Genomic DNA, 11906 nt, shown 5'->3' with positions numbered 1-11906 from the left:
CATTATGACAGATAATATCTATTCCTGCAGAACACTGGAGTTATCACTTCATTACAAGAAGTATTTATTAAAACTAAGCAAATTTGACTGAAATAATTTTGATTGGCTGAATGGCAGGTGCAGATGATTTATAATCTTAAACAAAAGATACTTATCCTCGTATATGTGGGCTCCTAAGAGTCTATGGACAGATTTTACGGGGTCTATGGACTTGGATGGGGAAAATACATCCTTATTTTCACTAATCTTAACTTTAATTTAGTATTTCCTTTAATTATGGGGGGAAAATTATTCTGAAGAAGGGTCTGTAGGCTTCACCTGACTGCCAAAGGAATTTGCGATGCCCATTAAAGGTTAAGAACACCTATCTTAGATAAATCACTAAAGGCATAGTAGCATTGTGATTAGGGCACTGAGCTTAGACTCTGGAAGACCCAGCTTCCTCATCTCACTTCAAATACTTATTAGTGGTGTAACCCTGGGTAAATTGCTTGACCCCTCTGTGCCTCAATGTCCTCATAAGTAAAATAAAGGTGGACATGGCCTCTAAAATCCCTTACAGTGGAGCAGTTAAGTGGCTCAATGGATAGAAAGCCAAAGGGGACAGGAAGTCCTGGGTTCAAATCTGACCTATGACACTTCCTAGCTCTGTGGACAAGTCACTTAACTCCAATTGCTTACCCTTACTGCTCTTCTGCCTTGGAATTTATTATTTATTACTTGGGATTTATTCTAAGACAGAAGGTAAGGTGTTTTTTTTAATCCATTACAGCTATAAATCTATGAACTTATGACCTTTATTTCTCTAGGTTTCAGTTTCTCCCTTTGTTGAATAATGGGATGATCTTTAAAGACCCTTCGGTTCTCTACCTATAACTCTCTGGTCTCATGAAAAATAATTAATGACATTATGTTAGCAAATAGACTTAAAGGCTTAGGAAAATTTTAATTATAGTAATAATCTATCCACATGTTCATCCCCATAGCCTCCAGGTGTACACTCAAAACAAAAAAGACAAGAATATCTGTTGGCAGGTAACCTCCTCTCTACCCTCCCTGCCTATTAGACAAAGGTCAAACTTTAACTATCTTGGAAGTAATTGCACCCTTGTGGCCAGAAAGTTTAATTCTCAACTTCTATCCTCTCTCTTACTTGTCTTCCATAGTTGTGTCATTGGTTTCAACCATGTGGGGTAGATGCCATTAAATGTTCTCTATTTACCTCAAAATACAGTGGTCATTGACTTCCTAACCCCACTCCGGTCTACCAAAGGCTAGATCACAAAGAGTTAGCCTCAAAACATAAAACCCATGGATAAGGAACTATAACAGGACTGACAGCCATTTTTAGAGGTCTTATAGAGCTGAAATTCATACCAAGGAAGATGAGAAGTAGAAATTCCTCCTCTCTGAAAAGGAAATTGTCTTTATTACTTTTATATCAATGATTATAAAACAAGGGATCACATATAATCTTTTAGGTAACTGCAACTATGACTTTAGAAAGAGTTAGATCCAATTAGTAAATTGTATGTAAGATATCAATTATAATAATATAATGTTAACCATAGCAGTAGAAAAGATAGATATGGTGTGAGTTGGAATATTATAGCTACCAAATAAAATTAAGAGTTTCTTTTATCAACTTTGGAATGTTCAGTTTGACTAAATCCTGATTCCTGATGAAGAAGGAAGAAATGATCAATGAGTCAGTAGTAGAAATTAGGAATTTTATTTCAAGGACAAGATGGTATTTGCTTTTTTGAAGGATCTGTATTCACTATAGGTTCCTCAGAGTTTATGGCTCAGAAGGGCACCTTTTGGTTTATCTTTAAGTTTATTCCCAGAAGTTTATCAATGGTAGTATCAATGACAGAAAACCAAAAATTGCATCCTGATCAGATTCACTTCCATATTTTCTATTACTTTAAAACTGCAGTGATGATGGTACTTGTGACATATCATGAACCATACATTCTAGAGTCTGAAGCACTAAACAAAGACCTTGATCTTTGTAAATCCTTCCGATGTCCAAACAAGAAGTCTTAACTGATGCCAAATCACTGAAAGGATAAGGGCAAATGAGGCCTCTTGTCTTAAACTTTTACTCGGAATTTATTAACTCTGTTAGCAAAATTTCCTAAACTTTATTAACAGATTCTGTACATTTGGTTTTATTAATCACTTATGTTAATTGACTATCTATAAAAGAGACTGTTATATATCTAAACAAGGTCTTTGCCACAAGCTGGGTGTTGTGAGACCTCTAGCTCTAATTTCCCACAATTAAAGATGACTCTTCAACTCAGAATTATGACTCAGAATTGTCCATTTATTACGTCTTGCTTTGCCCATTTCCTGCCTTCTTAGAAAGCTCTCTGTTTGCAGGAAGGAATATGATGGAATCCAAGGCTGGTTGGTGAAGGTTTATGTTTTTGACATTTTTTTTTATCAAGATCCATCTGTATAAAATTTTTTCCCAGAAAGTACCTTCTATCATTCTCCATAATGCATCTGACCATCTTGGATTTTGAAAGTCATAGTGTTATGGGCAAAAAAAATCATTTTGGTTCTCAGGCAAGCTTGCCCAAACTTTCCATTTTCTCAAAAATAGCTGGTCAAGTTAGGAAATATGCTTCTTAGGAAGAGGCTCTCTCCCTGAAAAGATTGAGGTGTCCTATAGGCATCAGTGAACAGGGAAAAATAAAACAAAATAAAAGATATCACAGTGGAGAGGGGTCAGAATATTTATGAGATCCAGAAGTTTACACAGTACCTAGATTGATGCATCCTGCCATAACATACAAAGTGAGGCAAGGATGCATCAATCTAGGTACTGCGTAAACTTCTGGACCTCAATCCTTTAACTCCTAGACAACATAACTTGATAACAGAAGTATACGTTTTGCAAAAATAAGTGGCAGGGAGAGAGAAAGGTGGAAGGGGAGGGAGAGTAGAGAGAGAGGGAGAGAGTATCGAGATGCTTCAAGTAAAAAGAAAAGGAACATTTTTAAAATAGTTCCTTAAGCCAAGCTGGCTGCTACATAAGGCTAGAACTATGCTTGGGAGCATGAGCCTGGCCACCATATTTGGTATCCAAGAAACTTGCTTTTGAAGTGGGCTAGTCTATAGAATATTACAATTGGGCCAAAGGGGCAGCTAGATACTACACTGGATAAAGGCTTAGAGTCTGGAGGATGTGGGTTCAAATTTGACCTCAGACAATGTCTAGCTATATAATGGGAGGCAAGTCACTTAATCCTAATTGCCTGGTCCTTATTATTTGTCTGCCTTAAGATGATTCCAGTTTAAAAAAAAAAAAAACAACTACTATGATAGAATGGAAAGAGTACAGGTTCTAGATTCAGAGGTTCTGAATTTTAAATCTTACCTCTGAGGTTTACTTGTGTGACCTAATGAAAATTACTTCACCTCTTTGGGCTTCCTCATTTGATGGGTTTCCTCATCTGGTTAAATGAATGGGTTGGACTCGATTGTTTCTGCAATTTCTTCCATCAGTAGAGCAATGATACCACATTAAACACCTTAATTTGGCAGAAAAAGAATCTAAGGTCCTGAGTAGGGAAATGATTTGCCCAAGTCTGTGGCAGAGACTCAAGTCGCCTGATTTCCAGTATGGGATTCTTCCCAGGGTTATTCAATATTTTCAGTATTTCGGGGGCAGAAGAATGATCCTTTGAGTTGAGCAGTGTGTTGAGCAAAGTAAATAACAGATAAAGTAAAGGGTTAGAGGAAAGAGGATAAAATAATGGCCTTGGTCATCAGATAGCAAACAATTACTAACTGGAAAAGCAATTCACCTTTTGGAAAAAAGGGGGGAATTGGCTTGGAGTTTAGCCACTTCTTCCTTGAGAAGAGATGTATGTGTGTTTAACCTTGAATGTGCTAGGATGACGGGTTACTTCACTCGGAGTCAATAATCTTGCATCAACCAATCACTAACAGTCTGGCACATTTCCTCGTGCATCTGCCCAGAGTCACTGGGTGTTTCCTGTTGAACCTGAGCTGTTCCTCCAAGCCAGATCAACTCACCTCCCTGCCCCCCCCCCAATATCTTTCCTTCTGGGCTTTTTCCAAGAAAGTACCTGTTGCCAGAAGGTATAAAAGTCTGGCTTCCCTGAGCACAGCAATCACTCTGGTGGCCTGAGGAGTCCATAGGAGTTGGCAGGTAAGCCACTCAAATGCTCTATTCTTCTACTCTCCAGTGGTAGTGATGACATTTCATTTCCCTAGGGTTTCTCAGGGAGGTGATGGATTTGTCCCAAGCTGGCATTTTCTTGGGTGAGATTTTCTGACCACCATAAGAAGTCCATTCCACTGTGGTCTGAAGAGAGAAAGTAGTGATAAAGGTCTCTTTGAACCTGAGTCTTGGGTCATAGAAAACTTTAGAATTAGAAGGGACATTAGAGGCAATCTAATCTAACCTTTTCATTTTATAGATGAAGGAAATTGAGGCTTTGCAGTGACTTGGCCATGGTCACACAGCTGGCTAGTGACACAGCAAGGGACAAGAACCTGGGCTCTCTTGATTCTAAGAATTGAGTCTGAAAGCTTAATCTCATATGAGGAGAACAGCTTTCTTTTCAGTATGGTGGTCGGAATGCAGAGCAGTCAGGATTTCGCTTTCCTTTGCTGAATATGGATGGTTACCAGCAAGAGACCAGGAGAACAGATGTTACCTTTCCCCATAGGTGTCCAGGACACAACTGCCTGTTCATAGTTAACAGTCCTAGTCCCTTGCAGGAATGATGTCTAAATCTTTCTTTCTGCTCACAGATGGTCTCCACTGAGTATGTGATCAGTCAGTTCTGAATCCCAAACTAGGTTATATTGGTTTGGCTTATTCAGCATTACTGAATCATATTTTGTCTTTAATAAACCATTAGCAGTGGGTGGCTCAGTAGATCGAAAGCCAGTCTTAGAGATGGGAGGTCCTGGGTTCAAATCTGATCTTAGACTTTTCCTAGCTGAGTGACCCTGGGCAAGTCACTTAACCCCCACTGCCTACCCCTTACTGTTCTTCAGCCTTGGAACCAATAACAGTATTGATTCTAAGATGGGAGGTAAGGCTTTAAAAAAAAACATTAGAAGTTCCAGACCCTGTGATTAAGGCTAGAGAATCATTTCTAGCATAGAAGGGTTCGATAAACAATTTACTTTCTCATTAGTCCCTCTGGTCTTCAAGTCCTTGCCCAGTATGGGCATGTAGGTCTGGGATGTATTTCCCTCTATGATAACAGACCAGGTCACAGGGATCTTACTTAATTTCTATTTCCTTTCTACTCCAGTACTTTTGGGTAAATGCCTTAATTTTAGGATCAGGGAAATATTCAACTGGATCTCTTGTGTTTAAATTCTACCCTCCATCCCCCCATTCTACTATTCAGTTTGTTATCAGATTCCCAGTGAGTCACTGCTCAGGCAAGTCAGACAGCCTGAACCCTTTAACTGACCATCTGAATCCTGGGTCCCGGGACTGGGAATGGGCGATCTCTCCTTTTTCTGCTTTTAGGCATTTTGCTGCTTACCTTGGTATGGAAGCTTCAGGAATTGGCCATGCACAACTTTATCTCCAAGCCAACCTCTGCATTGCCCATTTTTCTGCTGAAACAACTCAAATACTTTAGCAAATTTGATCATAGGATTATAGATGTAGAGCTAGAAAGGACTTCAGAGGTCATCTAATCCAACTCCCTCATTGTACAAGTGAGGAAACTGAGTCCCGGAGTCTTATCCTAAACTATACGGGTAGCAAAACTGAGATTAAGTCAGGTCTTATGACTTCAAAGTCCATGCTCTTTCTTACTATGCTATGCTGACCACAATGTTAATAGGCTCTTGATATTTAAAACAGAAAGGGACCACAGTGATCATCTGAAAGACCTGAATTTAGAGTCAGGTAAAATAATAACAATAGCTGATACTTCATTGTTGTTCAATCATTTTTCAGTCATGTCTGATTTTCATGAGGCCATTTGGGGTTTTCTCAGCAAAGATCCTGGAATGGTTTGCCATTTCCTTCTCCAGCTCATCTTACAGATGAGGAAATTGAGGCAAACAGGGCTAAGTGACTTGTACAATGTCATATAGTTAGTATGTGCCTGGGGCCAGATTTGAACTCAGGAAGATGAGTCTTCCTCTATCCACTATACTGCCAGCTGCCTGCTCAGGGTTACACAGTAAGCAATACTTAACAAAACTGAGATTCCAACTCAGGTCTTGAGAATCCAAATCCAGGCTCTTTCCGCCTTACTATACCATAGTAGAATAATATCAGTCATTTCGAATAGCATGGCAACTTCATGGTTTGAATAGAAGAGCATAAGGGCAGCTAGGTGGCTCAGTAGGTAGAGCGCCAGGACTGGAATCAGGAAGACCTTGGTCCAAGTTTGGCTTCAGACACTTCCTAGCTATGTGATCCTGAGCAAATCATTTAATCCCAATTACCCAGGCCTTACCCTTCTATCTTAGAGTTGTCACTAAGATAGAAAATCAGGGCTTTAAAAAAAAAAAAAAAAAAAAGCAAATTTGAGCTGGAAGGGAATTTAAAGTCCTTCTATTCTAAACCTTTCATTTTATTTTATTTTAAACCGTTATCTTCTGCCTTAGAATAAATATTATATATTGGTTCCAAGTCAAAAGAGTGGTATGGGCTAGGCAATGGAGGTTTAACAACTTGCCCAGGGTCACACAGCTGGGAAGTGTCTGAGGCCAGATTTGAACCCAAGATCTCCCATCTCCAGGCCTGGTTCTCAATCCACTGAGCTACCCAGCTACCTCCACAGACCTTTCATTTTAAAGAAGGGACTTGAGACACAGAGAAGGAAAATTACTTGCCCTGTCAGTTGGCAGACTAGAACCCCGAAAGGCCCTCTTTCTACTGTGCTAAGTTGGCCTCCTGGCATTGACCTATTGCACTTGAAAGTTATAAATCTTGTCTTCTCTAGAATAATACTGCAACCACATTCCCACATATGAAAGCCTGTGTGATCTTTTTCTGATTTTTAGTCAATACAATTCAATTTATTAAGTGTCTACTAACTACTAGATGAGAAACTAGGTGGTCCAATGGATAGAGCACTGAGCTTGGAAGATAAGTTTTCCTGAGTTCAAATCTGGCCTCAGACACTTACTATCTGTGTGACCCTGGGCAAGTCACTTTACCAAGTTTACCTCATTTTACTCTTCTATAAAATGAGCTGGAGAAGGAAATGGCAAACCATTCCAGGATCTCTACCAAGAGAAATCTAAATGAGGTCACAATGAGCTGGGCATGCCTGAAAAATGACTAAAAAACAACTTAAAATAATGCCACACCCTTCCTAACCATGCAACCCTGAGCTTATCTCCAATTGCCTAGTCCTTGCCACTCTTCTCTTAGAAAATTAAGGTAGAAGATAAGGAAAACAAAAGGAGAGGAGAGGAGAGGAGAGGAGAGGAGAGGAGAGGAGAGGAGGATGCCAGAGACCATGTTAAAAGTTGAGAATATAAAGAGAAAATTGGACATCAGACCTTGGCCATGAAAAGCTACAATCTGATTGGGGAGATAAGATCCACAAATAACTATGACTAAGGCAGAATACGATACAGCTTTGGAAGAAATTTGAAGAGGGAGAGATTATTTTCAGCTGGAAAACTCAAGGAAAGTTTCATGAAGGAAATGACATCCATTTGGGTCTTGAAAGAAAGGAGAGATTTCAAAAAGGTGAGATAAGGGTAGAGATAATAGTCACATATACCAAAGCCGAACCAAAATGGGGACAGGAGATACAGAGGAGAATGAATATACTTCAGTCTGAACAAGAGCATAGAGTAGGAGGAGGAAAGAGTAGTGTGATAACTGAAAAGGTTGGTTAGAGTAGATGTGGAAGAGCCTTGAATGCCAGGAAAAATGCTTATTTCATCCTATAAGCAATGAGAATCCACTCAAAGTTTTTGAGGAGTTATATGAGAGGAGAATAGTAAGACTATTGGTCATTCAGCCACAGGAAACATACATTAGCAAGGGGAAAAACCAAGTTAGGAAGTTCTTATAACTAGGTAATAATCCAGGTGAAATATAAAAGATCAGAATTAGGTAATTATCAAGGAAGGGAGGAGACAGGTGCTAGAATGATTGTGAAGGACAGCCTGAGGGGTTGTGACAATTAGCTGATTGTATATGGGGATGGGTGTGTGGAGTGGGGGGTGGGATTAGTCAAAACTGATTCCAAGGTTTTGAACCTGGATCCCTGAGAGAATGGTGGTGTCATCATTGAACATTAGGAATTGGGGGGAGGGGGAGTGGGATTGGGAACCTGGGAGGATGGGAAGATGATGACTTCAGTTTAGGGTAGTTGAGTTTGAGGTGCCAGCAAGACATGCAGAAGGAAACCTCTAGCAGCCAGTTGGAAATGTTGACACTAAAGTTCAGTAGCAAGGTCAGAGAAAAGCTATGTAAATAGAGATTTGCTCATCACCTGCATTGAGGTGGTGACAGAACATTTATACTGGGCAAGATTGCCAAGGAACCATAATCATAGATTTAGAGCTAGAAGGGATCTTGAAGGCCGAGTCCAAACACTTCCATTTCACATATTGGGAAACTGAGGCTGAGAGAGATTAAGTGGCTTATCCAGAGTCACTCAGCTTAAGTGTCTGAAGTTGGATTTGAACCCAGATCTTCCTGACTCGAGGACCAATCTCCTATTCATAATGAATGCAGGGAGTTCAAGACTTGGCACACTCAGTAGCTTGAGGTTTCTTAAATGTCCTTGAGATCAAATCTTCCTTCAAACTGAAGGGATAATAAGGAGCCTTTAGTTCACTGATATTCCTAGCCCTTCAGTCTCTGAATTTCATTTCTACCCAGTCTTTCATAATTTATAGATTTATATTTTCTAATATGATTGGTCTTCTCTTTACCATTGTTACAAATACAATTGATCTGAAGGCTCAATCACCCAATTTATAAGCATTTATTAGTAAAGAGAGAGAAGAGAGAGAGATTTCAGCCTTACTATTTTAAGGTAGGATCAGATCCCAAATTTCAGCTCAGCGAGGTCCCCTCCATGCTGCCCTGTGACTTACTAAGCACCAGTGTAAGGAGCCACTCAGTTTAAGAGCAGAAGTAAAAAAGCCTACTCTCCTTCCAGGCTCGCCTTTTAAACCCCATTCTCTCCTCCCTCTGAGCCGAAATTGCATTGGTTCTGGCACATTGATGCCCAAGCTGACACCAGAGAATGCCAACATCAGGCCATCAGACACACTCATTCCCCTCTTCTGGGTACTCAGAACCAAAATCCCTAAATAATTTATATCACACACCATGTGCCCTGAAGATGTTTAATTTTGTTTCTGAAAAAAAAAAAAAACAAAACCCACAGATTTCCCCCTAAAGCAATAGGTTCAGTGGAGAGCCTCTAGGAGCCTCAAGAAAAGGTAAAAACTATGGGAGGAGTTTTCGCTATTATTATTTCCATTTTACAGATAAAGAAACTGAGGCAGACAGTGATTAAGTGATTTGGTTTGAGACACACAGCTAGTAAGTATATGTTTGAACACAGATCTTCCTGACTCCAGGTTCACTGAGCCACCTAATTAATAAAGATGTACAAGTTAAATAAAGATATACAAAATTGAAGGGGAAGAGGAGAGATATTCTACATAATTAGGAAGGAGGCAACCTGTGCAAAAGGCAGAAGATGGAATCAGCTTTACCTCCCCAAGAGAGAAGATCAGGAGAGGAAAGTCAAGACCATGTTTGAAGCTTGGTGATAGCATTAATCACACTTTGGAAAGGTTGACAATTGACTCAAAACCTGTCTCTGCTACATACTGGCTGTTTGATCCTAGACAAATTTAACCTCTTAAGATGGGTGCTGACCTGCAATGGCAGAGGGAGTTTCCTTACTGGGAGTTCCAGGCATCTGAATACCAATCCAATCATAGAATCAGTCCAAAAAGAAAAAAGATTCCCTAGTAACTTTTTGTCATTTTGTGTCACAGTGGATAGAGCACTGGATTTGGAATCAGGATGACTCATTTTCATGAGTTCAAACCCAGCATCAGACCCTTATTAGCTGGGTGATTCTGGGCAAGTCACTTCATCCTGTTGGCCTCAGTTTCCTCATCTGTAAAATGAGCTGGAGGAGGATATGACAAACCGCTCTGATATCTTTGCCAGGAAAATCCCAAATGGGATCATGAAGGGTCAGACCCAACCAAAAAGAAGAAAGAAGAAAAGAAAAGAAGAAAGTAAAAGAACAAGAAGAAGGATGGCTACAGAGAAGGAAGTTAAAGTCCCTTATAGGAGTAAGGAAGGTGGTTGTGGGAAGCAAGGACCTTACTGTCTGTGCCCTCACCTTTTGGGTGTCTAGAAGTCCATAGGGAGGTGTGCCCTAACCAGGAGGGAGACAATATAACACTCGACACCAAGAAATCCAGGAAAAAGCTAAGGAGGCAGTGGGGGAAGACCTCATAGGGGAATATAGAAAATAATGTGAGGGGCAGGTAGGTGGTTCAGAGGAGAGAGTGCCAGACCTGGAGAGAGGAGAATCCAGGTTCAAATCTGACCTTCGATACTTCCTAGCCAATCTCAGACACCTCCAGTGTGTTTGTTTCTATTGTTTTTCATTTGTGTCCAACTCATTTTGATTCTCATTTGCGGTCTTCTTGGAAAAGATTCCAGTGTGGTTTGTCATTTCTTCTCCAGCTTATTGTATAGATGAAGAAACTGAGGTGAACAGGGTTAAGTGACTTGCCCAAGGGCACATAGCTAGTAAGTGTCTGAGGCCAGATATGAACTCAGGAAGATGATTCTTCCTGGCTCGAGGCCCAGCACTTTATCCACTGTGCCACCTAGACTGCCCATATTTAACACATACCTAGGGTTAATTCAAAATATCCTGGGAGATATGTTGAAAGAAAATATGATGTAGTGGTTAGGGCAATGGACTTGAAATCTTTTTTATTCTACCTCAGAAATTTACTAGGTGGGTGACCCTGAGCAAATCATTCAACCTCTCTGAGTCTCAGTTTCCCATCTATAAAATAGGGATAATAATACCAGTAAAACTTGTCTCACAGGGTTGATGTAAGGATTAAAATTCAAAAATACCCATAAGACCAGTTGTGAAACTTAAAACACTATATAAAAGCCAGCTGCTGTGATGGTGTGGATGATGATGATGATGATGATTATTATTAGTTACAGATCTAAGTTTGGACTGTCCCCTCTTTATAAGTGTAAGGATATTACTTCCTCCTTATAGTGTAAAGAACACTGACTTTGAAATCAGATGATTTGCATGAACTTAAACAAGTTATTCCACCTCATTGAGCCTCATTTTCCTTATCTTTAATATGAAGGGGTGGGCCTAAATGACCCAGCTCTAAATCTCATCAAAATTAAACATCTAGGTGGTACAGGGGTCAGAGCAACAGACTTGGGAAGCAAGAAAACCTGAGTTCAAATCTAGCCTCAGAGACTTCCCTATTATGTAATACTGGGCAAATCATTTAATCTATATTTGCCTAAATTTTCTCATTTTTAAAATGAAGATAATAATAGCACCTACCTCCCTGGGTTGTTTTGAGGATCAAATGAAGTGATATTTCTAAAGTGCTTTGCAAATCTTAAAAATCTATTCAATGTCTCAAATCTTAGTGCCCTAAGACTTTTGAGACACTGTGTAAATGCTAGCTAGGATCAGTTTTAATATCAATCCAAAAAATATGTATTAAGCACCGACTATGTGCAGGCATGTATGGGTGTCTAGAGAAGACTAGCATCTCTGGTGTGAGGGCTTGCTGAGCCCTTTTCAGGGCTGCTCACCCACCTTTGGTGCCTACCTTTCACATAACTCTCACCTGTGACTCCAAGGAACTGAAGCAGGTGTTGAGGC

This window comes from Gracilinanus agilis, chromosome 4, assembly GCF_016433145.1.
Source record: "Gracilinanus agilis isolate LMUSP501 chromosome 4, AgileGrace, whole genome shotgun sequence".
Classification (NCBI taxonomy): Eukaryota; Metazoa; Chordata; class Mammalia; order Didelphimorphia; family Didelphidae; genus Gracilinanus; species Gracilinanus agilis.
Note: the sequence above shows the minus strand (reverse complement) of the source record.